Source organism: Apteryx mantelli, chromosome 20 (assembly GCF_036417845.1).
Source record: "Apteryx mantelli isolate bAptMan1 chromosome 20, bAptMan1.hap1, whole genome shotgun sequence".
NCBI classification, from domain to species: domain Eukaryota; kingdom Metazoa; phylum Chordata; class Aves; order Apterygiformes; family Apterygidae; genus Apteryx; species Apteryx mantelli.
The window spans coordinates 2,188,206-2,211,816 of NC_089997.1; positions in this window are offsets into that span (position 1 = coordinate 2,188,206).

A 23,611-nucleotide genomic window follows, 5' to 3' on the forward strand; every position below is an offset into this window, starting at 1 on the left:
AGCAAAGCAGATGAGCCCTTCAGCAAGGCGTAGGAGCCTGGGTACGCTGCTGCACCACCGGGAGTGCCGAGTTTTCAGTTCAGAGTGGGCTTGTGTCCAAGCCAATCTGGAGCACAAGCAGCGCCACAACATAGGCAGGAAAGGTGAGGGCAGGCCCTGTCAAAGAAGCCCGGTTATGAATCGAAACTTCAAAGTTCATTTGATAGGAGGTGACCAACGTTCAGCCTGTCCGAAGAGCTCGCCAGCTCACGGCCTGCTGTCTCATTTCCAGAGGCTCCTTTGGAGCAGGTTACTTGCTCGGGAAGACCACAAGCCGTTGCCTGCGGGTGGTACCTCAAGCACATAAGCAGACAAGCCGCTGCCTCATGACCAAAGCGGCAAGCATGCCTTCACAGGACGCTTCTCAAATGCTTCTACTAAAGGTCCAGATGCTGCAATACAGGGAGGCCCAACAACAGAATGGATTTCCTGCCTAAAAGTAAAAAGGAACAGAACAGCACTAAGTCAATTTGTGCTTTACCTTTCTCATTAAGAAAAAGACACAGATGTAGAAATAGAAGTGTTCTGCGAGTCAAAATGCTTTTAGTGCCTACAGTGCAGCGTTACAGGCTGCAGGATTGTTTACTTTTGGTAAATGTACCCAACTAAAGGAAATGTTTATATTAATCGACAAATGTATTATAACTGTTCCTCTTAAGTTAAATGAAAGAAAAGAAACACATTTCTTTCCACAAAAACACCTAGGTTGCATTCCACCATTATTATTAAAAAAAAAAAAAAAAAAGGGTAGGCTAGAAAAAGTGCAGGGCCTGCGGTCAGGCTGATGCAGGGCCATGTAGGGGTGGGAGCTACAGTGTTGTACGAGGCAATGGAAACCACGATCTGAATCCCCCTGAGATCAGCAGAAGTTCTTACCATGGAAAGAGGTTTATGAGCAGTGTCTTCCAGCTCCCTGAGCTGCCAGCAGCATCCTGACTTTTAATTTGGAGTGGAAGATACAGTGTGTGTGTGTGTGTGTGTGTGTGTGTGTGTATGCATATATATATATACACACACCCCTATATTTATTTCGTGGCAGAGTGCTTGTGTAGAACAAGAGTCACCTCACAACCGCATGAACTGTGTTGTTGTAGTTGTGTGCTGTGCCCGGTTCATTTGAATAGGATAATAAATCTTTGTTTTTAAATGCAACAGCAGTCTCTTGCTTTCAGTGTGCAAATAGTCCCAAACAAACCAACCAAATCCCTGCTTGTGTGAACTCGGTGATGAGTGTCTTCAGCGGACTCCACGTACCCTGCTGGATCCACGGCAGCGGGAGCCCGGCACGAGCCCCCTGCCCAATGCTGCCTGGGGGCAGCTCACTCCTCCCGGGAGAGCCCAGCCCAGCAGGGAAGAGCCCTGCAAGGCCAGCGCGCTTCTGGCCTAGCGTCTTCAGCGACAGAAGTGCCCTCACAAGCCATTTCACAGCGATGTTCCTGCTGCTCAGCTGCTCAGACTGAAGTGACCTCACAGCCGCTGTGCTGATGCTGTTCCTGCTGCTGGCCTATCCAGGTGGCTTTACAAGAAACTACAGCAACCAAGAGCCTGCCGATGGCCTAACAGGTCCTGAGGCAGAAGTGACCTCAGAATGAGCGGTGAGGCCATGTGCCTGGTCCTTGTCTGTCAGGTACTGAGGCAGCAGTGACCATACAGCCCCGTATCTGAGCCATGTGCCTGCTGCTGCCCTACCATTTCCTCAGGCAGCAGCGCCCGCACAAGCACAAACTGCAGCCCTGTCCCTGCTGCTGGCCTGTAAATGTTCTCACACAGGAGTGACCCTGCCATTGCCTCCCATGAATGCGGGGAATGGTTTTTTCCCCCGGATTTGCTTTCTTCTGCAGTGGCTTCCAAGGAGCTGAGAGAGGGCCTAGGAGGTAGCAGGGCCCCGGCCTCAGGCACATGTCAGCATCTTCACCTTGCAAGCCTTGGGACCTGTCCCTCCTCCCTCCAGTCCTCTGAGCAGCCAGCTGCTCTCCAACAAGGTGGCAAGAGCCTGAGGTCTCCTTGCCCATCTGGAGGGCATGGTCCACAGCAGCTCCAGGAAGACCTGGCCTGACCAAGGCCCGCTCTTTCTCTGTCTTCTCCCTATACCTGACACTGACCACCTCTCCGTTGGACTCCCTAGCACTGGGGAGAAGATGCCCTTGGAGCAGTGGAGGGGAAGGCGCTAGGAACTGCTGCTGCGCAAAGGGGAGACCACCCTGTACCTGAGATGGACTCCTCTGCAGGCAATAAAAAGAGAGGTGCTGCTTTGAACCCCTGGCTTTGGTGGCCAGGCAGTGGTCCGCTGGGTGGGGAAGGCTTGGCCTCTCAGCCTCCTTGACATAGGCTGATCCCCTGCACTCGTGGGAGGACAGATGGGTGCCATGGGGGGCAAAGGAGGTAGAGGGGTGCAATAGGAGTCAATGGGGGCAGTGGGGTGCAATGCGGGGGCAGGGAGGGCAGAGAGGTGCCATGGGGGAGGGGGAAAGAGGGGTGCTTTGGGGTGCCATAGGGGCAGAGGGGCACCCTGGGAGGGGAGGCAGAAGTGTGCAATGGGGTGCAATGGGGGCAGGGCTGTGCAGTGTGGTACAATGGGGGCAGAAGGGTACCGTGGGGGGTCAGAGAGGGGAGTGGGGGGCAATTGATGCAATGGGGGCAGAGGGGTGCAATGGGAAGCAGAGAGGGCAGGGAGGTGCCATGGGGGGCAGAAGGGTGCAACGGGGTGCACATGTGGCAGAGAGGGCAGAGGGGTGCCATGGTGGGCAGAGGGGACACAGGGGTGTCATGGGGGGCAGTAGATGCCATTTGGTGCAATGGGGTGCAATGGGAGGCAGTGGGGGCAGAAGGGTGCAATGTGGTGCTTTGGGGACAGAGGGGTGCCTTGGGGGGCAGAGGGGCCAGAGGGGTGCAATGAGGGGCAGTGAGTTAAGGGATGTAATGGTGTGATATGGGGGGGGGCAGAAGGGTGCAATGGTGTGCCATGGAGGGCAGAAAGGTGCTGTGGGGGATGCCATGGGGGGGGTCAGAAGGGTGCAATGGGATGCAATGGGGTCAGAAGGGTTCAATGTGGTGCCTTGGGGACAGAGGGGTACAATGGCGGGCGATGGGGGCAGAAAGGTGCCATGGGGGGCAGAGGGGGCAGAGGGGTGTAGTGGGGGGGCTTAATGGTGCAACGTGGTGCCATGGGGGCTGAGGGGTGCCATGGGGTGCAACTGGGTCAGAAGGCTGCCATGGGGTGTTATTGGGGGACAGAGGGTTGCCATGTGGGGCAGAGGGGTGCCATGGCATGCAGTGGGAGCAGAGGGGAGGCAGAGGGGTTAAATGGGGGCATTGGGAGCAGAGGGGTGAAATGGGGTGCAGTGGGGGCTGAGGGTGCCATGGGGGGTGGAGGGGTGCCATAGGGGGGCAAAGGGGTGCAGTGGGGGTGCCATTAAGGGCAGAGGGGTGCAATGGGGTCATAGGGGTCAGAGAGGTTAAATGGGGAGCAGAAGGATGCCATGGGGTTCAACAGGGTGCCATGGGGGGCAGAGGGGACAGCAGGGTGCAGTGGGGGTGGGGGGTGCCATAGGGGGCAGAGGGAACAGAGAGGTGCCATGGGGGGCAGAGGGGGTGCCTTGGGGGCAGAGATGGCAGCAGGGTGCAATGGGGTGCAAGGAGGGCAGAGGGGTGCCTTGGGATCAGAAGCGTTCAATGGGGTGCAATGGGTGCAATGTGAGCAGAGGGGCAGAAGGGTGCAAAGTGATGCCATGGGGGCTGAGGGGCGCAATGGGGGCAAAGGGGTGCCTGGGAGGGCAGAGTGGGCAGCGGCCTGCAGTGGGGTGCAAGGAGGGCAGAGGAGTGTCATGGGGGGGCAGAGGGTGTGTGTGGGGGGTGCAACAGGGGGGGCAGAGGGGTGCAATGGGCGCAGAGTGCTGCCATAAGGAGCAGAGGGGTGCCATGGGGGGCAGAGAGGGCCGAGGGTTGCCATGGGGGGCAGACGAGGCTGAAGGCTGCTATGGGGAGCAGTGGGGGCAGAGGGGTGCAATGGGGTGCAATGAGGAGCAGAGGGGTGCCATGGGGTGCAACGTGGGGCAGAAGGTTGCAATAGTGGGCAGAGTGGACAGCGGGGTGCCATGGGGGCAGAGGGGGCAGAGGGCTGCAATAGGGTGCAATGGGAGCAGAGGGGTGTCATGGGGGGCAGAGAGGTCACAGCAGTGCAACTGGTTGCCAGGGGGGCAGGGGGGTGCAGTGGGGGGGCAGTGAGGCCATTGGGGTGCAATGGGGTGCAATGGGGTGCTATGGGAGGTGGGGGGGGGTTCCATGCAGGGCAGAGGTAGCAGAAGGGTGCATGGGGTGCAATAGGGGCAGAGGGGTGCCATGGGGGGCAGAGGGGGCCGTGGGTGGCATTTGGGGGCAGTGGGGACAGACATAACCCCCCATGTCCCCATGTCCCCCTGCCCTGTGCCAGCCCCGTGTCTCCATTCCCCCCCCCCAGCCCCTGTGTCATCCCCCCCCCTCCCGTGTCCCCATTCCTCCCCAGCCCCACAGGAAGCCGGGGGGGAGGAGGGGGGTGGCTCTGGGGTTTGCGGTGGGACATGGGGACGTGACTGCCAGGAACTGGGGGGCTGGGCTGTCCCTGTCCTCCGTCCCCGCAGGCCTCCATGGCCTCCTGAGCCCCCCACCATGTCCCCATACACTCCCCCCTGCCCCAGTGCCCTCAGGTCCCCTGTGTCCCCCCCAGGTCTCCCCCTGTCCCCCCAGTTCCCCCTAAGCCCCCCCCCCCCATCCTCCCAGTTCTCCTGGAGCGCCCAAGCTCCCCTTGTCCCTCCCGTCTCCCCTTCTCCCTCCTCAGGCCCCCCAGGTCCCCAAAGTCACCCCAAGTCCCCCCCAAGCCCCTCTTGTCCCACCCAGTTTCACCAGTCCTCCCAGTTTCCCCAGGTCGCCCCAGGTCCCACCAGACCCCCAGCTCCTCCTTTGCCTCCCCCTTATCTCCCCCAGGTCCCCCCTTGCCCCCACCTTGTCACCCCCTGTCCCCCCCAGCTCCTCCCACCTCCCCCAGTGGGGGGATGTGACATGTGACCACCCTGCCCGGATGCCTGGGTCCCCACAGCCCCCCACTGCGGCCACTGTGGTTTCTGGGGAGGGGGGAGGCCCCACAGTGTGCCCCCCACCCCCCCCCAGCGGGTACATAAGGCACCCTGGGGCATGGGGACAGCCAGCCATGGCCTCACCGCTGCTGGTCCTGCTACCTGCTGTCACCGGTGGGGACCGGGATGGGGACATGGGGACTTGGGGAGGTGGAGGGACGGGAAGGGCCAGGGACATGGGGACAAGGGGGGACGGGACAGACGGGACGGACAGGGGGGACAGGGGGCCACAGAGGACAGTGGTGGAGGTGTGGAGAGACAGGAGGGATGGGGATGTGGGGGGACAGGGGGACACGGAGGACAGGGACGGAGATGTGGAGAGGTGGGAGGGATGGGGATGTGGGGAATGGGGGGACACAGAGGACAGGGATGGGGACATGGGACGGGAGGGGACGGGAGGGATGGGGACACCAGCAGATGGGGACATGTGGGGATACGGAGGGATGGAGACAAGAGGGAATGGGGACATGGGAGGAAGGAGGGCTGGGGATACCAAGGGACATGGGGGGGACAGGGATGGGGGGACAGGGATGGGGACACGGGGGTACGGGAGAATCTGGGATACCGGAGGGTCGGGGACATGGAGGGGTGGGGACACAGGGTGGTGGGGACGCGGGAGGTTTGGGGATGGTGCGAGTGCCAGCGGCCCCTGACGTGGTGCCCAGCCCTGCTGCTGGCCAGCATGGGGGCCGAGGGGCTGCACCCCAGGGTCCCGACTGTGCCCGTGAGGGCCAAGGGGTGCAGCCTGGACACCCCGGAGTGCCAGGTCCCCTCTGCCTCGGGGGATGGCCTGCAGCTCCTGTTCGAGGACCTGCAGATGCTGGAGAGGATGGTGAGCGGGCATGGGGTGCATGGGGGGCACCCTTGGGGGCACTGGGTGGGCATCAAGGAGGTACCCATGGGGGCACCCATGGGGACACCCTTGCAGGCACTGGGTGGGAACTGGCAAGCACTGGGTGGACATCTGTGGGGCACCCATGGGGACACTGGGTGGGCATCCATGGGGCACCCATGGGAGCACTGGTGGGCACTGGGAGGGCATCATTAGGGACACCCAGGGGGGCACTGGGTGGGCACCAGTGGGGACGACACCATGGGGGGCACTGGGTGGGCACCAGGGGGGCTGTGGGTGGGCCCTGGCTGGGCACCGCTGGGGCACCCAGGGGGTGGGCAGGGTGCCCGGCGGGTGCTCACGGTGACGGGCACGCAGGGGGCTGCTGGACAGGACCCTGGCGAACTCCGCTGCTCAATCTGCAAGAAGGTCCTCAAGAAGCTCAAGAGTCTGGTGCTCAACACGCACAACATGGTAGGGGCCGGGGCGTGCAAGGTCCACGCAGGGGTGTGCAAGGCTGTGCAAGGCTGTGCAAGGGGATGCCTGGTGTGCAAGGCTGTGCAAGGGGGTGCCCACCATGCAAAGCCGTGCGAGGCTGTGCAAGCTCGTGCAAGCCCATGCAAGGCAGTGCCCACCGTGCAAGGCCATGAGAGCTCATGCAAGCCTGTGCAAGGCAGTGCTCACGGTGCAAAGCCGTGCAAGGCCGTGGGAGCTCGTGCCAGCCAATGCAAGGCCGTGCCAGCTTGTGCAAGCCCGTGCAAGGCGGTGCCCACCGTGCAAGGCCGTGGGAGCTCGTGCCAGCCAATGCAAGGCAGTGCTCACGGTGCAAAGCCATGCAAGCCTGTACGAGCTCATGCAAGCCTGTGTGAGGCAGTGCCCATCGTGCAAAGCCGTGTGAGCTCGTGTAAGCCCATGCAAGGCGGCACCTGCCGTGCGAGACCACGCGAGCGCGTGCGAGGCTATGCGAGGTGGTGCCTGACGCGGGGCTGTGCCGGTGCAGACCCGGGTGACACAGGCAGGCCGCACGGTGTGCTCCCTGCTGGCATGGGCAATATCCGAGCGCTGCCACAACCTGGTGAGCCGCTACCTGGAGCCCATCGAGGCAGGGCTGGTGCGGGACGAGGAGCCCGCCAGCATCTGCACCAACCTCCGCTGGTGCCAGCCCTGACTCCAGGTGAGGCCCCCTCCCTCTCCATCCCCCCCAACCCGGCTGGGGGCCCAGGCGTCCGGGCAGCCCCACCCCGGGTGAAGGGCCCTTGTGCCCGGCCATGCCCACCGCGAGGGCTCGGCGGCACCAGCGGCCGCTTCAAAGCGGCGCCCGGGGTGGGGCGGCCGCCCGGGAATGCGCCCGCACCCATGGGTGCTGCAGGCATGGGGACATGGTGCCCCTCCAGGATGGGGACACAGGGTCATGGGGGCTGGTGGGCACGGGAACAGGGACATGGGGACACAGGGACATGGTACCCATGGGGGACAGGGACACAGGGACATGGGGACATGGGGGGGCACGGGGATGTGGTGCCTGTGGGGGATGGGAACACGGGGTCATGGGGGTCTGGGGGACATGGGGACAGGGACATGGGGACATGGGGGGCATGGGACATGGTGCCTATGGGGATGGGGACATGGGGGGATGCAGAGACATGGTGCCCAAGGGGATAAGTATATGGGGGGGCGGGTATGGGGACACAGTGCCCACGGGGATGAGGACGTGGGGAGCACAGGGACATGGTGCCCACGGGAACAGGGACACGGGTGGCACAGGGACACTGTGCCACCACTGTCCCTTTAGTTCAGCCTCTCTCTCCCCCCAGGTGCCAGCTGGCTCCGAGGGCACCCAAGGGATCCTGCATTCCCTCCAGCACTGTCCCCTGTGCCGGCCCCCGTGCCGGCCACCCCTTCCCCCAGCTCAATAAAGCTTTGGCATTGAAGGAGCTGGATCTTGTGCTCGCCGACGGGGTGGGGGGACACCCGGCCACTGGGATGGGACACCAAGGGGGACACGGGGACACTGAGGGGCACAGGGGACACTGGGACACCATGGGGCATGGGAACACGGGGGACATGGGGGACACTGAGGGGCATAGGGGACACCAAGGGGCATGGGGACATGGGGGACACCAAGGGCATAGGAGACATGGGTGCAGCAAGGGGAATGGGAACATGGGGACACCACGGGGCATGGGGGGCACCGAAGGGCCCAGGGTCACAGGGGACATGGTGCCCTGGGGCCCCCAAGGGACACTGGGGGTGGCAGCCCAGGTCGGCGTCCCCACGGCACACATGCCCCTGCAGGCGCTGGCAGGGGCCCAGCCTGTGAGGGCCACGTCCCTGCCGGGGCTATAAGAGCCTAACCCTAACCCTAACCCTAATCCCTAACCTAACCCTAACCCCTAACCCTAAACCCTAAACCCTAACCCTAACCCTAACTTTTTTGAGTGCAAGGAAGATGTCTGCTGAGCTGCTGTAGCCTGCTGCCCCAATGAGCTCTCCGGAGCATTTAAGAAGCAGTGAACAGCTGGGAAGACAGAAGCAGCTGGGGAGCTGCTCCCCCTTTGCGAGGGGCACAGTGGGATTTCTAGCAAGGAGGGAGTGTTCAGGCAGCCTAAAGGCCCTTGGTGGGAGGCAGCTCCTTTTCATCGGCTGATGGGGTTTTCACTTGCTCTAGGCTTAGTTTAAGCTGCGAAGTTAAACTAGGGGGGAGAGGGGCAGAGTTTCGTGCAGGTGGAGGAGCCCATGCTGGGTGACGTGTGCTCATTGCTCCCTTGGGATTTTCCAGGAAAGCTGTGCAATAGCCAAATTAAGTAACTAAGTTCATTAGCATTCTTAGTGCTGATCCAGGGAGAATGTGCGTGTCAACTAAAAAGCAGGAAAGAGTTATGATACAGGGGAGGGGAATTGTCTGGGGCGGCTGGTGGGTAAAAGCATGTGTTTTACCACCCTCTGCTGCAAACTAGACCTTCCCCGCAGACCAGCGCAAGATTTGGGGAGCGCCTGCATCTTTCCTTGCAGCTCTTCCCTCCTGCCCACCAGGAAGCATACGTGTGCCCAGGACATGGCTGGCCTCGTCCCCCCTGCCCCGCGGCCAGCGCTGGGGCAGGCGCCCGGGCCAAGATGTTGGAGCAGGGAGCACCAAGCTTGCACCCGGGGGACCCAGGCAATTGCTTTCTGCAAAGCCCCCAGCTGCTGGGGGAGCGACTCCGCCTGGCAGCACAGGGCAAAGCCACACGGAGACCTCCGTGCTTTGAGGCATCTGGCAGGATCGAAGCCTTCCCATGGGAGAGGAGCTGCAGAAAGCCCTCCCGTACCCCTGGAGAGCCCCTCCTGCGGGGCCGAGACCCCCCCTCCTTAAAGCGCTCTAGGCGGCAGAGGCAACAGCGTTCGTGCCGCACTGGCGGCAAAATCTGCCATGGTGGCTAATGCGATGCCATCAGGCGCCCCGGCTCCCATCGCCCTGGGGCGCCACTTCCTCTTTTCTCCACAAAGGTGCTTCTCCGGCGGCAGCGTCTGAGGAGGGCACTGTGGGCTGCCGCGCTCCACAGCCGCTCAGCAGGACTTTACTGCAGCACAGAGCAGAAGCGGCCTGTTCCCGCGCCGCATCCAGGAACACCAGGCACGCTGCAGCTCTTGAAGCACCTAAGTTCGTGTTGTTCCCAGTTGCTTTTTTTTTTTTTTTTAATGTCTAAACTTGACAGTTATTACGACGACAGGCTCGCAGGAGGCAGCATATGAATGGAGGATGAACCGAAACCTCATGTTACCTGCCAGGTGCCTCCACTTTGCTGTGACTTAGCCCTGGAGGCAGTGATACCGCGGAGACAGCAGAGCGGACGTGCAAGAAAAGAGGCTGCGCCTAGAGGACCGGCTTGGCGGCAGCTAAAACCAACCGTGCGCGCTAGTGTGGCGGTTTCCATACCGCGTCACCGCAGGCTGCCGCGGCCCCGCTGGGCGTCTCGGGGTGCGTTGCTGCAGGGCCGGCGATGGGGCGCAGGGCTCCCTCCATGAGGCTGCCCAGATCTTTCCACATGGGCATCCCGAAAGAGGATCTGAATCTCATCAGATTTTCATACAGCAGAAACCCGAATGGGGTGGTTCTACTTTTTCTCTTTTTCTTTTTTCTTTTTTAAAGACAACTTAGCAGCCGGACGGTTTTACGCAGAATCCGCTCCCCTCACCACACTTTCTTGCAGGTGTTTTTTGCCACTAGGGTTGTTTTCACTATCAGCCCCATGACTCTGAGGCAGCAGCAAACTTTGCACTGACCCTAGGGCACCCGAAAAGACCCTTCCTCCAGCAGCGTCAAAGTCAGGCTACGTCAGCTCACAGTGGTCCCCCTGGCTCCACGGCCGGCCACTGCCCCAGGCATGAGCCCTGCCGGGCAGCTCGGGGCAGCCCTCCCCTCCGTCCCCCCAGCCCAGATGCATGCAGAGCTCATTTTAAATTATTTAAATTACGCAATAGAGGCTTCTCTTCATCTTCTTTAATTTCTTTTCTCTCTCCTGGCTCTCCAGTCAAAGCACCGCTGGCAGCGTGGACACGTGCACCCCTCCCACCCTTCTGCAGCGGCAGAGCTGGGGCAATGGGAGGCAAAATGCTTTTGCACTGACCCTGCTGCTGCAAAACCCTTGGCTCGATCCCACTGTGAACAGCAGAGCCTGGACAGCCCGGTTCAGACAGTCCCCGATTTCTCCTGGGTTCGAAGACCCCCCCCCCCAGGCTCTGTTTCCCTCTGATCTAAAGCAATGAAGTTCTGTGCTGCAAAGAAGTGGAAAACTCAATCTGCGTCCCACCTGAGGGCAGATTTGGGGGGCAAAAGGCTGGAGTTTGTGCTGCGCCTTCCCCTGCTCGCTCTGGCCTGCGTCTCCTCCTTCACAATGTCCATCAGCCCGAGGAGCCAGAACCCCCAATCTGCCCCCGCGAGGCCTCCCCTTCCTTATTCATGGAAACACATGCACAGCCCCTACAGCTCTCCCCAGCGTGCCACATGCTGCATTTAATACTCTTCCAGGAGAAAAAGCAAAATCCATAGCAGAAAATCTTTTAATTCCTCTGCTGCTGCTCCAAACCAGGTCCCTGCTGCCGAGAGCCCCCCTGAGCTGCCGGCGGGATCCCAGAGGCCAGGGGTCCCCATCGCCTCGCAGCTCCAGGGGGTTTCTCCAGGCTTGGCCGGGCTTTCGCACGCTCTCTGCAGGCAGGAGGATAAACCGGAGCGGTGAGCGGCTGCACGGGGACGAAGCCATCCGGCTCCGAGTGCCGCGGAGCATCCTACCTGCCGAGAGCCTCATCTGCCGGACGCGGTAGCCGTGGGTCCTCCAGCAGTGCCTCCCACTGGCTCCGAGCTTGGACAGCATCTTGGTGATCTACTTTGGGAAGCAGAGGGATGGCAGGAGCTTGGCTCACACTCGCCCTGTGGGAGCGGGTACTCTGGAGGCCAGAGAGCCTGTGCCACCACCTGCGTGCAGCTGGGGGAACTCAGCGCTGTGATTTCTGGGCGTTTAGAGGGGGAAAAGTGACTTACCAGCAAAACCACAGCCTGCTTTTGGACCAGGTGATGCTTCGCTTGCAATTGCCTGTCAAGAGGGGGAGAAAATCAGCAAGGAGCAAGGCAAGCAGGAGACTTGCATCCCCCTCTCCCAGAAGAACAGGGCACAATCCTGCCATCCCAGCTTCCCCCCCAGGGTCCCCTGCAGCATGGTGTGAGGGAAGATTAAAGCCGAGCACCAAAGGCAGCTCAGTGTTTCCCTGGCTCCCGGAGAGCCTGGAGATCTCTCCCTTCATCTGTGGAGGCACGGAAAGGTCCCCCAGGATGGTGGTGTCTGGAGTTGTCTCCGTCTCTCCTGGCCTCCTGCCTTGCAGCCCCTTGCAGCCAAACCCCATCCCGCCAGGAGAGATGGCACTCGGCCCAAACAAAATAGCGGCAAACGAGCCCAGCGGGAGGGCACGTATCGCGCATCTCCAGCAGGTGCCCAGCAGCGGAGAGGCAGGAGGCAACGGCTCCCGCCCTGGGGGCTCCCGCACCACCGTGCGCCACGTACTTCTCCAAAATGCCCCAGATCTGCACCTCCATCTGCAGAGCCTCCACGGCCACGGCCACGCTCTGCTGGACGGACTGTGAGGAGATGCGGGGCAGGGCTCGGCGGGGCGAGCGGTGGTGCGGCCCTGGCTTTACCAGCAGCGGCTTGGCGTGCAGCCGCTCCAGCAGCGCCACCTGTGCCTCGTCCTCCAGGCGCTCCCGGTGGAGGGGCTCACACCCCAGCAGCCGCAGCAGGTTGGCAGCGTCAGCGCAGGCATGCAGGGCGCTGCCGAGCGCCAGCAGCAAGTCCACGCTCTGTGCAGGGCCTCCGTCCCGCAGGCGCCCAAGCACCTCCTCCACCACCGCCACCGCCAGGCAGCCTGCGCCGGGGCCGGGGGCACCGTGAGGGATAATGCGCCTTGGCTGGCAGAGCCCCCTGGCATGGGGACCACATGGGATGGGATGGGATGGGACAGGATGGGACAGGACGGGCTCACCCAGGTGGATGAGGCTCTGGGTGACTTCATACTGCACCGGCGCTCTGCTGCATCCACGCAGCTGGAACAAAAAACAACTGGCAGAGCCCGGTGGCACCCAAGCCCCCAGCGGCTCTGCCACCGCCCTCCGCACCACCCCCTTCTCCCCGTAACCCAGCTGTGGGCTGATCCCGCACCCCGGGGTCTCCACCAGCACCAAGCAGGCGGAAACCCCCCTAAAGCACATCAGGGACGGGTGCTGCCGCCAGCACTACGTACGTGTTCAGTAGAGTGGCCAGGACGGGCTCCTCCGTACTCCCAAGGCAGCTGAGGGCCTGGGGGGCAGAGCCGGCAAGAGGGGGACCGGAGCGGGGCTGGGGGGGGGCCGTGGGGCCGGTGCAAAGAAGAAAGCCCGGGCCGGGGTGCCCGGCTGGGGTGGCAGCAGGCGAAGCCCTTCCCTCCTCCCTGTCCCGGCCGCAAAGCAGGGCAGCGCAACCAGGGGCCTCGCCACCCCCCCCACGATGCTCCACCGCCCCCTCGCCTGCACCGCACAGACCTGCACCTGCTGCGCCGGTGAAGCCAGGCCCTCGGCGAGCTCCTGCGAGGCACAAATTCGCCGCCAGGGACCGGGGGTCCTGGCCAGGTGAGGGGGCGGCGAAGGCATCGCACCCGACCGAGGACCCCCCCCCCCTGCTTTAAACCACCCTTCAGGTCCTCGGCCAGGCGCGACACGTGGGGGGCTGGCACTGGGGTCGCCCCACGAGATGCGGGCCTGGGCCCCGCCAGGGGCAGATGGGTCGGCTTAGCCCCCTGCTAGCTGGAGAAAGAGCCCGCCGGTGGCTCCGCACCTGGTCACCCACACCTCCTTTCAGTGCCTTCCCGCAGGATCCCTGGCGGCGGGACAGGCACCGGCGGCGGCTGCGTGGCGGTGCCCCAGGGGGCAGGTTTCCACCCCATGGGGTCTGAAAGGGGAGAACAGAGCCCGGTAAAATACCAAGCGGCTGCGGGCAGCGGCGGGGCGTCAGGCGCCGGTACCTGGTGGCAGGAGGGCTGGGGCAGCTGCGGGGGCTGGCACCGGGGTGCGTCGCGGGTGCCGGCGGGCGTTTCAGGCTCCCAGCCTGTGCTGGGAAGCCCGGGGGCTCTGGGCAGCGCTGGGCAGCCGGCACCTCGAGGTGCCGCTGTGCCCTGCGGTGCACCCTGGCGTGGAAGCCGGGAGCAGAACCGCGGTGATGTCAGAAGGAGCTGTTACACTGTCACGCTATGAAGGTTCCACAGCAACGACTGAGACAGTAGCATAATAATAGTAAAAAAAAGTTTATTTTCTCACACAAGTTATTGGATTAGTAACATCCATTAAAATAATGCGATTACTAATTTAGAAAGGATAACACAAACCCATCTGTTACTAATTTAGAAAGGATAAGCCGAAACCGTCGATTATTGCGCTCTTCATTGGAAGGACTGCTTATCCCTGCTTGAAAGCTTTCTTGTTCACTCTCTTAGTGAGAGGGCTCTCAACCTCGAGGAGTTCCCTTAACCCAGTGTCCCAGGAAAAGGGGAGGAGGGGGAATACTCACGGTCCAGCCGGAGAGGAGGGTCAGGTCACGTTCCCGTCCCTGCTCAGACTCTCCTCGCTCCCAAGTCTCTTTTTATACGGCTGGGGCTCTGGGCAAACAACGCTTTTGCTGACCTCTGCGAGTTTCACAACCCCAGGACTGTTTGTTTGTCTGCTTGGGAGGACCCTGCTAGCGAGGCAAGACCACAGGACCTCCATATTGTTTCTTCCCTCCCTGCGGGGGTCCGTGCAGATTCCAGGTGGCAGACTTCTTCAGTCTTGTTAATGCTTCCAATCCGCAGCCTTGCGCATATCAATCCTTGTGCATATCGGTTGGTAGACTTCTTTAGTCCTGTTAACTCCTCTGCTCAACAGCTTTGCATGCATCAGTTCTTGTGCATATCAGTTCTTCTGCATATCAGTTGCCAAACTGCAGTCCTGTTAATTCTTTGCTCACCCGTCAGGAGCAGCTATGATGATGTCAGAACCCCCGATTACATCGTCCTCCCCCTCCGCAAGAGCGGAGGGAGGCAGGGGCCCCCGGTGCACCCAGGGAGCGCGCCGAGACCCGCACGCTGCCCTGGCGGCCCCACGCGCAACGCATGTGTCTGTGCACCACCCCCCACGCATGTGCCCAGGCCCCCCCCCCCCACACACACCAATGCACCTGCACAAACACCAGCTCGCACGTAGTCCTGCACCCCAGCGCACACACGTCCATGTGCCTGCTCACGCATGCGCCCACCCCCATGCACATGCTTATGTGCGCACACGCACACTCCAGTGCGCACAGGCATGCGCACGGCCCCCTCCGTGCACACATGCATGTGCACACATGCATGCCAGTGCACACATGCACACCCCTGTGCACATATAGACATGCCTGCTTGCATCCCACACACCCCCAGTGCACACACGCATGCACATACGTACACCCTGGTGCACACACCCACATACATATGCACGTGCCCACCCCTGCGCATATGTGCACCCCAGCACATGCTACCAAAAGGCCCGGACAAGAAAGAGTCTCAAAGGGAAGGGGGGGGGATGGGGGAACTGTTACCAGCTCGGACAAGAAGAAGTCTCAACAGGAGCCTCAGACAAACATACCCAAGGACACAGGTGCAGCTGGGACTGATACATCCTGAGAAAGTACAGATAAACCAGCAGAAGCCAGTTGGAGCCAAAATTAGGACCAAGACAGCTTTTCTCAGACAAGGAAGCAGGCCAAGTTGAGACCATGTATGGAAAAGTAGAGCAAAGTTCATGGCAAGATGCTGAGTGACACCTCTTCTGACACCACTAGGGACCACCAGAGACCCCCACAGAAGACCCCCAGAGAGTCAGATCACATGCATAAGGATTATGTAAATATAATAATTAGTTCTAGGAAATAGAATGAATATGTATAATAATTCCTGGAAATTTAATGCATATGTATATGATTGAGCACTAGAAACTTTAGATGATGAGGCACATGGGGTGCACGTAGGGTGGAGCTATCCCCCGTGCACCCGGCGCCGTAATAATGTCTGCTTCTTAATGCTACATTGGTGTAGCATTTTCTCCCGATTTCGGTGACACACATGCACATGAAAGCATGCGCTGCAATGCACACATGTACAAGCACATGCATGCACCAGCACACATGTGCACCCTAGCACACACATGCACATGAAGGGACCCACTATGAACAAGCACATACACAGCCCAGCACACACATGCAGCAAACACACATGCCAGTGCGCACACACACACAAACTTGCACATCCCAGCAGACACAGGCACATAAGAAACACACATGTTCCCCCCCAGCACACATATACACATGCAGGCATGCACAGACACCCCAGTGCACATGCACACACACATGCACACCCCATCATGCACTTGCACAAACACACTCTAGTGCACACATGCACATGCCTGCATAGAACACAGCACACACATACACACACACACGCCCCTTCATGCACATGAACACACACACACCAGCACACACGTGCACATATGCACACTCCAACATGCAGATGCAAGCACACTCCCAGTGCACACATGTACATGCACACCCCACCATGCACATACACCTCCAGTGCACATATGCACACACACGCACACCCCAGTGCACACCCCTTCATGCACATGCACGCACATGCACACCCCAGCACACACTTGCACACACATAGCCCAGCACACACACACATGCACACACACACGCACACACACACGCACGTGTGCACCGCCCCCCCAAACCCCAACCCTAACGCAGCCCTAACCCCAACCCTAAATGACCCCAACCCTAAATGACCCCAACCCTAAATGACCCCAACCCCTAACCCTAAGACAGACAGAGCTGAGACAGAACAGAGGGCAGCAGGAAGGAGGGATCTGAACATAGACCTCGGCACCGAGCAACACAGAAGCAGCAGCAAGGCATCAAAGAGATTGCACCTTTGTAAAGAAAATACTTATAGTTCCAGGTCCTTAGAGGCAACTGGGGATTCTCTTTACCTGTGCCCAGGCCTCCTGCAGGCTCTTTCCACACAGTTAAAGGTACCTGAATGCAATGACCTTGGGAGGCAGGGACACAGTGTCCCTGGGGCTGCTGTGAGGTACCTGTGGCTGTTCCAGGGTCTCTCAGGCTGTTCTAGGCTCCTTGGACAGAAATAGTGCTGATCACGTTTCCTTGAGGACTTTCTCTTGTGCTGCATAACAGGACAGCTCTGCACCAAGCCCTCTCAGCACTGCCGCTCCTCATAGCTGATGCCTAACAAGCCCCAGTCCTGAGCAAAGCTATGACTACCAGGAGTCCACACAGCCCCTCACACTTCTCCTTGCCCTCCCCATTGCCAAAAGGGACAGCCCCAGCCCCTGGGGCCAACCCTGCCTGGTCACACCAGAGATGGAAAACACTTCCTGACCTCTACCACCAGGGAAAAATAGGGAAATTCCACTGTCCCCGATGACCTACGGGGACTCCCGTGTGAGCGGCACATGTCCAGTAAGGAACAGACACAGCGGCCACTGCTGCAGGGTGGAGAAGGCACAGGCACCTGGAACTACAGCTCCTGGCCTGCCACAGAGTACAACTCGGCCAGCTGCTGGGAACACCGCTGACAGAGAACTGAACTTCCCTCCGCCTCGAGAGGCACAACATGGTCTCCCAGAAGCCCAGGATGGGAAGACTACACCTCCCGGCATGCCCTGCAGACTAAAATGGCCACCAGGAAAACCGTTGCCAAAAGACTATACCTCCCAGCGTGCCGTGCAGACTAAAATGGCCTCCCGGAAGCCCCGTGACGGAAGACTACTGCTCCCGGCATGCCGCGCAAAGCAACATGGCGGCCCAGATGCCCAGTGACAGAAGTCTACTGCTCCCGGCATGCCGGAGGGGGTGTGCAGCGCTCCGTGAGGTTTGACTCTCTGGTGATTCCCTTCCGTCCCGCTCCTATTCTCCCCCTCCGCCCGCCCTCGGGACCCAGATACCACCGCAAAGCTGGGAGCAAGACCCCACGATCCCCAATACCGGCCCTGGACTCCCACGACACCGCCGCGACCGGGCCCGGGTCAGCTCCGACACTGCGCCTGCTCCAACCCACGATCCTCCCCAGGGATTCCCTTGGGACCCCTCCGCCCCTTCCCCGACATGCACCCAATCTGACCCAGGCCCCCCCCGCTCTACTCCGACCGCGCAATAAATCCCACCACAGCCCCGGTGCACCCCCTCCCTCCCCCGGTGCACAACAGCAGCGCCGGCTCACACCCTTCCTCTCCCCCCAACCCCAACACACCCCTTTCCCCACCCCGCACCACCACAGCACCGGCGCTGCCCCTTCCTCCCCACTCTCCATGGCCCCGGTGCACTGTTCTTCCCCACCATGTCCTCGCCCGACCCCCACTGCCCCGGTGCACCGCCGGCCCCAGTGCAGTTTCTCCCGGCCCGGTGTGCCCTGGTTGTGCTGCGTTGCCCGGGATGCTCCTGTCCGCCGGGACCCCCGGTACGTGGGGGACCCGCAGCCCTGAGCGTGGACACCCTCGCCCTGCTCACCTCCTCCGTGGTGCAGCTGCCGTGCCGGTCCCAGCGGGCGGTGCTCAGCAGCAGCTGCATTGTTCTGGACTGGCCTCAGTGCAGGCTTCCCCCAACTGCAGCCCCAACCCTGGTGCGTGCCCACTGTTGCCATCAGCCCCACCTGGGGCTCATCCTGCCCCCTCCTGTGGCTTGTCCCAGCCACCCCCAGCCCCACCTGGGGCTGGTCCCAGCTCTAGGGCCCACAGCTGCAGCCCATCAGGAACCAGGGAAGGGGAAAGGCCATCAGCCCCATCACAGACAGCTGGGGCTGCCAGGCCAGCAGAGGAACTCCCACTCTTGAGAGTAGCTTGCTGAGAGCTGAAGGGAGACCCCTGGGGTGTACAGAGAGGAAAAGGCAGCATTCAGGGGACAAGAGAACAAATCCAGAGCTGTGGGTGCAACAAAAGTACAGAAAAGGCAATGATAGAGCAAACAGTGTGACTCTGGGGGCACCAAAAGGCAAAGGAAGGGCTGTGGGGGCAACCCAAAATGTGAACTGGGGAGTCTTGAGGGCATCAGAGGGCAAACCAAACTACAAATGAATGGCCTTGGTGCACACCAAAGGGGCCATAAGGCACATCACAGGGCTCGATGCGGCTGACGGGACGGTGCCTGCAGGCTCCCCTCCAATCCCCATGGAAACTATCTCCCAGCTCCAGGCATGCAGGCCCCATCCCCAGACACACGAGGGACATTGTGAAGTGCTGAAAGCAAATCCAGCAGCAGTCTGGGGACCTCAGGCAGCCCTGGAGGGGCCCTGGCTGCCCCCAGGATGATGGGAAATGCCACCGACACCACCCCAAGCTTCAGGCAATGCAAGGGAAATTCCCCACAGCCCTGCGAACGGTACTGGGTTCCCTGGGAACCGCAGGGATGCCAAAGCACGAGGGACTTGGGGACCAGCTCCTAGCACCACACACAATGTGTAACCTCCTCCCCTGGACATCATCTTCAGGCAAAGCGACGGCAGGAACCACAGACATGAGTGCAAAGAATAAAGCAACTGTTTCTTGTTTTACTGCACAGAAACAACACCTGGGCACGAGTCTGCCATGGGGCTCAGTGCCAGCATGCTTCCCCTTACCCTGTGACACCCGAAGAGTCATGACCACACCAGGGTTCATCCATCCGTCGGGGAAGGGTCAGCTCCTGCTGCTGCCCTTGACGCGGCAGGTGTCTGCGTAGCTGACAGCCTACCCCCTCTGCTTTTTGCTTCAGGGATAGGATCCAGCTCTGAGAGTTGAGAGCAAAAGGCCTGATCTCACCTGCCTGCGCTTCTGCCCTACCCCAGACTAGAGCCCTGCAGGACACACTCACAGTGCTCAGCTCACCCATCGCATCGCCAGTCTCGGTGTGATGGGCCTGCGCCACATGAAACCCAGACCTCAGGTCAGCGCACAGAGCTGAACGCTGGGTACAGGGGAAGGTTACAAACCCCAAAGGAGGGTTCACAGCCTGCTGCTTAGGCTTCAGGGCTTGCAGTTTATTATCCAAGGATTTAGCCCTTTTCGTTGATCAGTAAGCTGTAAACCCTGCACCCTAAGTGACAAACTGCAAATCTTGGAATGCAAATGGTTGCCAAGGCTTTCAAATTTATGGATGAGGTTGGATTTTAAGTTCTGCGCCCTGATTGCTAAATGAACAAACTGTAAACTCTGACTGATAAAGACTGAGCCCCACAAAACGAAGTCATACACCATAACCCCTGAGTGACAGACCCTCAGTAACAAACTAAACAATAAACCTTAAGTGAAAGACTTCAAACCCTCAGCTTTAAGCAAGAAACACCAAAGCACCCATGAGCATGAGAACAGTACAGAGAAGCCATGGGGTTTTGCCCACAGCTTAAGAAGTTTCCCCTTCCTTTAGAAGGGCAGCAGAACAGAAAGACGCGCATCAGAATCACGTTACGGCTGCTGTTTATAGGCTTGGTTTTAGCCACCGTTCAAACACGGGCATGTGCAAGAATCACGCCATTGGATTGCACTAAGCTGCGCTTCCACTGCACCTACCTGAAACACCGCAAGCACGAATTCATCACCACTACAGACAATTAATATTTTTGGTCTGCTCAGCTCCATGGGCAAACATCCACAGCCAATGACACCAGTAACCACCTAGGGCAAAACCACCTTCCACCTCCCAGCCCTGCTCACACACAGTGCAGCCGCAGGACTTAGCTGTGTCCATGCTGCAAGTCAGAGCTCATCCTCCATGGCCAGCCGCAGATCTCCACAGAGCTCCCAGCTGTGACAATGCTCCTTCGCCTGCCAGACTATGCTTCAGCCACCTGCAAAGCGGCCAGAACGCTTACTGAGAGGCCTGGCAACTGCACAGCCCTCCTAGAACTACTCACTAGTCCAAGGCCCATAATTGTTTCCGCAATTATGACTGACCCTCTGTGCTGCTTCACTCACCCTCTCTGGCTCCATTTCATCGCAAGGATGTCACAGCAGCCCTCACGTACACTCAGGCTTCGTCAGTCACCTGGCCACCTCCAGCCTTCGGTAGATGAACCTCCTCAGGGAAACTATGCTGCTGACAGATGCTCTCAGAAAGCACCGTCCAGCCAAGGCAGGATAAAAACTAAAGCCTCCAAAAACTGCAAACTCTGGAGAGACTGAGCTGATGGGAAACTGACTCTGGCCAGGACAGTGACAGGAGGAGGATTTTGCTTCACTCGCTCAGGCTGCCTAGTGAACAACACAAGTGGCCCAAGTCAGACAGACCCTGCTGGAAAGCCCTATGACATAACAGTGTGCCAGAAAGCAGAGTCGAGCGCAGAGGAAGAGGAGCAGAGCAAGGCTGATGTAGGGAAGACACCAGCTTGCATAAAGGCAGACCTGACAGAAAAGCGGGCTCGATGCCAGCGCCGCAACCACGACTCGAGCTGCACCGCGCGGCAGCCCTGTCTGCGCACAGGCAGACAAGAGGCAGTAACTGCAGGCCGCGCTGACGAGTAGGACAGACGACGACAGCAGCTCCAGACCGCCCTACCACGAGCACCTGTCCTAACAGCCGAGTACTCAGAGCCTCTGCTGCTCTCTGCCGCCATGACACCTTCCTTCCCCAGGAGCCTCTTCACTGCCTACTACGTCCCCCACTGCACATCCACAGCCCTCTGCACACAGAGTCCCTGCCGAGGTGTCTCACGTGACCCGAGCCAGGCAGATCGATGGGACCCTCTGGGCGCTGCCGATCATCTCTGCTGAGTGCCAACAGCCTCTTGGCGCTTGCCACGCCGGACAAAACACAGAGGAATGACAGACCTTCAGCTGGGCACAGGGACAGGGAGCAGAACAGAAGAAAGGAGGGATAGAGAGCTTGGCAGATGGATGGAGAAAGAAAGAGAAGACTAGAGACCTGGCCCCAGGGTTAGGGGTGCTGGACAAAGGACTAGGCAGAGAGGGATAGAGGGCCAGACAGATGGATGGAGGGCTGCACAAAGGACTGGGGAGCAGAAGAGGGAAAAACAGAGATACAGAGGTGGACAGAAGAATAAAGAGAGGAAAGGAGGGAAGCAGAGGCAGACAGAGGGACAGGCAGCAAAAGAGAAGGGGGGAGAACCAGAGAGAGGAACGGGGACTGGAAGAGAGGGACAGGGAGCCAGTCAGAGTGATGGGAAGGGAATGAGAATGTTGAAGAGCCGGCCAGAAAGGTGGAGAGAGAAAAAGAGGGAGGGAAAGTCAGGCAGAGAGATGGGATAGAACAGCGGAAAAGAGCGATAGGGAGGCAAATAGATGGATGGGGAGCTGAACAGAGGGACAGAAATAGAAAGAGAAGGCTGGAGAGGAGGGCAGATGGCTGGAAAGGCAAAGAGAGGTCCAGAGAGACAGACGAGAGCGGCAGAAGGATGGGGAGCCGGACGGAAGGACAGCGGGCAGGCAGCGGGAGAGGGAGAGGAAGAGAATGATGAAGTTTTGCAAGCAATCCCACTGTTAGGGAGTGGCTGCCAGAGGCCTGGGACTTCCCTGCAAATTGACAGTCTCATGTAAAAACCATTGGTTTTGTCAGCTCGCTATTGGTGCTGCGGGCTTGGTTTTAGAGGGAAGGTGGCACAGAAAAGCCTTTCTCTAGTCAGAAGAATGCCTTCTTAAGGCATTTGAGATTGCTCCACAAAGCAAGTCTTGTAAGATGAGGAGGGAGGCTGCAGTATCTTAGCAAGGGTTGTTGCGCTGGTGTAGATCAGGCACGGGCAGCAAGCCTGCACTTGAGCAGGCTGTGAAATCGGGACTGGGGAAACACCACCGTGCATCCTTCTTGAAAGGCGGCAGATCTGAGAGCTGGCTTAGAATATCTTGAAAACTATGCAACACAGCCGCAGCCCTTCACGTGCCTTCAGGAAAGCCTCTGGTGAAGTCTCCTGCCAATGCAGCCTTTGCTAACGTTGTGGGTCTACACAGAGATGCTGGGAGGAAAAAGCAAAAAGCAGAATCCCAAGGCTGGGCTTCAGGAGAGCAGCCTTGGGCCTGTGCCAGCACCTGCTTGGGAGACTCCCATGAGGTACGGCCCTGGAGGGAAGAGGGCTCCAGAGAGCTGGCTGATGTTCAAGGATTCCCCTCCTCCACGTTCAGTAGTGGTCCACCCCCAAAAGCAGGCAATCAAGCAAAGGTGGCCTGCAGGGAGGAACGAGGAGCTCCAGGCAAAAGTCCAGCATAAACAGGAAGTCTACAAGAGGTGAAAGCAGGCTCTGGGGACCTCTTATGAGAACTACCCGAGACCTGCACTTCAAAGGGGACATGCTGGAGTTTGGGCCCTTAAGGCTTTCTCAGGAAGGACTGGGTGTTAATGTTTCGCAGGTCAGAGCTCCCCAAGCGGGGCAGCTAGGGTGGCTGTTTGCGTGGCAGCCATGTTGCCCATTAGCTAAATTCAGTAGGGAGCTAGCAACGAGGAGACGGGCAGTGTGTGAGGGACTACCCCCTTCCCTAGAGGGGTTCTAGAGAGAAGGGCAGGAAACTGGTGCAACCTTCTTGGCTGTTGCACTTCCTTCAGGGACACAGAGAAGCCTTTGTGGCCCAGGACAGGGGCCTGCAGAGAGAAGGCAGCAGCCTGACCTGGGAAGGCGAGCAAGCTAGGCTAACGTACACAGCTGACGAGCAAATAGTCCCCGAGAAGGACCATGAAGGGCCGCTTCAGATCTCTTTCCATGGCCCTGCACCGTCCTTTCTAGCTCCTCATCGGCCCTCATCCTTAAGCCTTTGAATCAGTGGTAAGAGTGGCAGCAAGGTTAGTGAGGGAGGCTTTGCCTTTGAGCCCTTCCCTGCCTGAGAGGCCCAGCCTGTGGGATGGACAACCGCTCGCAGCTCCAGACCTCACAGAGCGCTTAAGGCATGGCTTGGGGAACTGCTGAGAGATGCCGGGGTGACACGAGAAGCTGGTGCTGGTGCAGCTGCAGCTCCTTCCTCTGCAGCAAACTGGAGTTCAGGGGCACACTGGGAATGTTGGACGGGCATCTCACGACTCCTCAAATGATGCAGGAATACGAGCCAGGAAAAACGTGGAGGACACTCGCTACC